This window comes from Tupaia chinensis, unplaced genomic scaffold (assembly GCF_000334495.1).
Source record: "Tupaia chinensis unplaced genomic scaffold, TupChi_1.0 Scaffold000047_1, whole genome shotgun sequence".
Lineage (NCBI taxonomy): Eukaryota > Metazoa > Chordata > Mammalia > Scandentia > Tupaiidae > Tupaia > Tupaia belangeri.
Genome location: NW_006159505.1, coordinates 5,301,575 through 5,307,295, shown reverse-complemented (window position 1 = coordinate 5,307,295; position 5,721 = coordinate 5,301,575). Strand labels below are relative to the sequence as shown.

Genomic DNA, 5,721 nt, shown 5'->3' with positions numbered 1-5,721 from the left:
TTGACCCATTTCTCCTGCCCTTTCCAAGTGACCCCTGCGGTCACGTCACATTGACGAGAAATGCTCTTGTGCACTTCAAGGACCATTGCCCTAGCTCGAGGGCCAGTCTGCACACTCTCACGCACAGAACCCAGACGTCCCAGGCAGGCAGGGGCCCTGGGGACTCCCCGCCCCCATCCAGCCCTGCCTATGCTGGGGAGGCCAAGAGACCAGGTGGCTGGGAGGGCCCTGGGCTGCAGAGAGGGAGACCGGGGTGTGGTGTGCAGCTGAGGGGAAGCACAACATTGGTGACACTGAGACATTAGTTCAGGCCTGCCTTGGCTTTGCTGCGTGACCTTGGGAGCATCGTCTCCTTTCTCTGGACCAATGAAGAGGTCAGATCAGAAGTTCCCCTGAGCTTCATCTGACCTCCAGAGTCTGTTTGGGTTCTGTGGTCTGGGCTCTCGTACCCTTGCTGGTCCCTCCCATTCACCAGGGGAGTGTGGGCCTGGGCCTCCGTGTGGGTCTGTGCATCAGGGATGGCCGAGGGAGGTGACCGTCTGCTGGCCGGGCCCCTGGGCTGCTCCTGCACAGCCCTATCTATATGTGAACTTACTCTCAGCCCCGAATAGCATGTGGGGCAGCTTTAGGGATCTATTTACCTCCGCTGTGGCCTGAAACCCATTTTGCATTTGTCAGGAAGAAAACGGAGGAGCTGGAGTTGCCCTTCCTCACTTTATCCACCCTGAGGGACATTCCCAGATCAGATGAGAGTGGAAGTGACAACAGAGAGAAGAATCAATCCTGAAACCAAAGCTCCCCATTTCCTCTGAGACAAAGTGCTACATTCCAATGCACCTTCTCAGTGCGGCCCAGCCCGAGCCAGGGGAGGAGAGCAGGAGTCCAGATTTCGGATTAAACAACCCTCTCTTTGAGAGGGGGAAGCTCAGTTATCAAGGCCACTGTGTCCTGGCCCGGAGTCCGACCTCCTAGAACCATTGTGGGGCTGCCTCACTCATCGGGGCCTCACAGGGAGTGAGCAGGAAGGAACAGGGCGGCCTGGAGCTTTGCAGGGCAGAAGCCTCTGTCTCAGGGGACAAGGACATTACAGAAGGCCCCTAGTACAGCTGCAGGTCAGATAGGTGAGGGTTTGAATTTTGGCCCCTCTCCTAGTAACTAGGTGACTTCAGACAGTTGTCAGTTACTTAAGTCTCCATTTCCTCATCTGGAACCTAAGGATGATTGCTCCCATCTCCCAAGATTGTTATAGGGACCGAAAGTGGCAGTCTTTGTCCAATGTCCAGCCAAAGGCAAAAAAAAAAAAGATTGTAATAGGGGACTTTTTTAAAAAAAGAATTATTTTATTTAACTTTATTTATTATTATTATTATTTTCCAGTTTTGATCAGAGAGAGACAAAGAGAGGGAAAGTGAGAAAGAGCAAGCCACCAGGTCTGGGACTTGAACCATGGTCAGCCATGTGGGATTCCAGCACCCTTAACCACCATGCCACTTGCCTGCCCCCTTGCTCTCTGTTTTAATTCTCTGTTGGATGCTGTAACAAATGTCTAAAAACTTAGTGGCTTAGGACAGCACTTATGGGACCAGCCCATGGCCTGGTGGTTAAGGCCACTGGATCCAATATGGCTGACCATGTTGCTCAAATCCTGGACCTGGTGACTTGAGAAATGTGCTGGGTACATGTGTGCACATGATCAACATTCTGAAAGGAGGGAGAGATGGGGGAGAAGGGATAGTGGCGTGACTATGCCCCATGGAGGATGCTTTCTCACTTTCCTTCCTCTCTCTCTCTTTCTTTCTGGCAAAATGAAAAAGAAGAAGAAAAAGAAGGAGGAGGAGATGATGATGATCCTCATAGCGCTCTCTCACTTACAGAGAACTTTTGTCTCTGTACCCTGTTTACTCATTGTACTTGTTCACAAGTCAGGATCATTAGCCCAATTTATACACAGAAAACCGAGCCTAAAAGAAGCAAGGTGATTCATTCATGCCACACAGTAGTTGAGTGCTAGGGCCAGGTTTTCCAAAGCAAGAGCTGGTGCTTTTTTCTCCTCTTCTGTGTCACCTTACCATAGGTGAGGAATGAGAAAAAGTTCAGGGGAGAAGTAGAGTTGGAGTTGGTCTTGAAGAATGGGTAGGATGCCAATAGAAGGAGGCGGGAAAGGCATTGTAGGGGAAAGAACCAGCGTGAGTAAGAGCCTGCAGGTGGGAATGCAGATAGAGCACTATGGACGACCTGGGGCCCAGTGTAGGGTATGGCATGAGGACAGGCATGCTGGTGGGCAGGCTGTCATGGTGTTCTTTGCCAAGTTGAGGAATTTCTAATTAAAAGTCCCCTGACCCCCAGGGATGTACAGGAGACAGATGTCTGAAAAGGACTGTGTCAAACATAGAGGGGCAGAGCCCCCGTGGTGGAAACTCAGGCCCCTGCCAGCTGAGACGATGGGGCTTGAGAGAGGCTGTGGTCTGCCCCACAGATCGCATGCTGTGAAGGAGTGTCCACTTTCCTCAGTTTCCAGAGGTGACACTTCTGTCTCAGGTCTGGAAAAGAGGTCCGCTGTCATTGGATCTTGAAGTCAGAAAATCCTGGGCTTCCATTTTGTCCTTTCTGCCTCCTTATGTGACACTGGACAACTGAATTCAACTTTTTGAACCTCAGCATCCTATCTACGAGTTACAGAGTCGTGGTGAACATTCACAAAAATGAAAGTACATCATAATGCTTGGCACAAGTAGATGCCCTAGGAATGGTAGCTGCCCTCACCCTCACCATCATCATCATCTTCATTATCACCATCACCATCACCATCATCATTCACTGTTATCACCACCATCATCACCACCACCATCGTCATCACTTTCACCATCACCTCATCACTGTCATCATCACTGTCAGCATCACCATTGTCACCATCACTGTCATTGCTCACTGTTATCGCCACCATCACATTCACCATCACCTTCAACATCGCCATCACCATCATCACTCACTGTTATCACCACCATCATTACCACCACCACCGTCATCATTATCACCATCACCATCACCATCATCATTCACTGTTATCACCACCATCATTACCACCATCATCGTCATCATTGTCACCATCCCCATTGTCACCATCACTGTCATTGCTCACTGTTATCGCCACCATCACATTCACCATCACCTTCAACATCGCCATCACCATCATCACTCACTGTTATTGCCGCCATCATATTCACCAACACCTTCAACATCACCATCACCATCATCATTCACTGTTATCACCACCATCATTACCACCATCATCGTCATCATTGTCACCATCACCTCATCACTATCATCATCATCGTCAGCATCACCATTGTCACCATCACTGTCATCACTCACTGTTATTGCCGCCATCACCTTCACCATCACCATCACCATCACCTTCACCATCACCATCATCATTCACTGTTATCACCACCATCATTACCACCATCATCGTCATCATTATCACCATCATCACTATCATCATCACTGTCAGCATCACCATCGTCACCATCACTGTCATCACTCACTGTTGTCGCCACCATCATATTCACCATCACCTTCACCATGACCATGACCATGACCATGACCATCATCACCATCACCATCATTAGCACTATCATCACCATTATCATATCATTGTCATCATCATTGCCATCACAATCACCATCATCATCGCCATAGAGAGCCCCCCTCTGGAACCGCTGCTTCCATTCTTTCTTTTACTACAGCCAAGGCACCAGAAGCCTGACTCTTCCTTTGGGCCTAGATTTGCTTCCTTGCCTGGAATAGCTTTGAATCAAGACTTACCCCAAGACCTGGGCCCAAGGTTTACCTTGCTCCTGATCAGCCTTCTGGTAAGTGGTAGGCTGGGACCTGACTGGGCCCAAAGTCTGTCTCTCAAGGCCATCTATTGCTAATTTCAGTGCCTACAAATCTGCATGTTTATTTTCATCTGAACGTTTTATTTATTTCACTGTCGATTGCTGTTTGGTATAGTTTTGGTTCTTCAAATGATACTGGACAGACCTTGAGAAGGGGGCAGTCATCCCGGAAGTGTTTTCCAAAGCCAATTACAAGGAACGGTATTGGAGTGCCAGCCCCTGCTATTGTTCTCGAAGACCCTCACGAATGCCATTACGCGAGCACACTGCTAACCTACAAGCCAATGTGTCAACCTCAGAACCATCAGGCAGCTCCCCGTCCCTGCTGGATATTAGCCAAGTGCTGGATATTAGCCAGAGGACTAGTTTGCACAACTCTCTCCCTGGAGGGGGATTGTTGGATGGGAGGGATTTTCCAGCTCGTGACTTGGATGAACCTGGAGTTATTTCCCTACTGAGTAGTCCCAGCCTGCGAGGCACCAGCAGCCTCAGCTGAGGGTGGCTGGGACAGAGTGGGGGTGTGGTCGGCCCTGTCTGTCCACGCCTGGCCTGGGGCATGGCTCTCAGAAGTCTCAGTGCGATTTGGGCCTGCACAGAGACCCAGGAGAGCCCCCTGGAAACCCAGCAGTTGGGGATGAAGAGAGGGCTGGTTTCCAGAGAAACAGAGCACCCTCCACCCAGCAGGTAGAGGGCCAGAGCCTGCAGAGAGACTGGGCACACAGGCAAGGAGACCCTGGCCCTGAAGCTGAAGGCCCAGGGTAGGGGAGGGGGCTGCGTGTGGGAGAGGGCAGGAAGGGGGATTTGGCACAGGCTCCTGCTGCCTGGTCTCAATTTACTTGTGAGGAGCCTCCTAATAGGCGGGTGAGAGCATGCACGCTTCCCTGAGAGCCGGCTAAGTGTTTATGGAATGATTTGTGAGGAGAAGTTTCTTCGGCGCAGCCTGGGGAAGGCATGTTATTAAGAGCTCTTTCTCCAAGTTCTCCTTGGCCCGTTTCCCTGGGCCCCTGGGGTCTGGGCAGCCCTGGTCATAGCAGCTGTTTGCTATTTCACAAGCCCAGAGCAGTGAGCGCACTGGGGTTTGGGGAGGACGAGGAAGTGGGGAAATGTCCTCCTCCGGAGATGGCGCAGGGCAGCCAGGGAGCCAGTTGGGAACCTTCCTCTGAGAGGGAGTGTGGGCCTGCCAAAGGGCTGCAGAGGAAGGGCACTGGGTGCAGGCAGCCAGAGGTGATAGACGACCATGGGACTGCAGTGTAAGCCTTCTGGCAATGGGGACATCCCTGGAGAGTACAGTCCACGAGCCCTAGGATGAGGCGGGCCATAATGAGCTTGCCTTCCCCACCAGATGGGGAGCATCTTGGAGGGAGGCAACTGTCACTCATCTTGATAAACCCCTCCTCCACCCGATGCACATCAGATACTTAGCTGGCCCAGAGCAAGGGCTTGGCCTCGATGGGCCTCTGAGAGCAGTTGGCTTGTCTCCACCCCAACCAGCCAGCTCTCCCCACTGGGGTCACAGACAAGGACACAGTGAGGACATGAACTGGCCCAGTGTTTAGATAACTGTGGTTCCTGATCTAGGAAGCCCAGGACAATTCACAAGCTGTGCCATTGGCAGAATTTGGCCCAAGCTGGTAGCCACAGAACAACTCAGGAGTCAGCACCTGGACACATAGGTCTACTAAGAGAGGCTAGGGACTGACATTTGCATCGTTTTGAGTCCCAGCCACCGTCTGCGAGCCTCCATAATCTTTATCTCAATTTATGGGCACAGTGGCTCTGGGTGCCATTTTTTTGTTTGTTTATTTGCCTTTTTTTTTTTTTT

At 51.1% G+C, this 5,721-nt stretch overlaps 1 long non-coding RNA gene across 2 annotated transcripts in view; it reads left to right on the top strand.

Moving 5' to 3' along the window:
• Positions 1-3,632: 3,632 nt before the first annotated feature.
• The window catches only part of LOC102496033 (uncharacterized), a 4,306-nt gene continuing 2,217 nt past the window's right edge, over positions 3,633-5,721 (top strand). For both annotated transcript variants that reach the window (XR_001370844.1, XR_333389.1), the window contains exon 1: positions 3,633-3,872. This is a non-coding gene — a long non-coding RNA (uncharacterized LOC102496033). The remainder of the gene's footprint in view (positions 3,873-5,721) is intronic.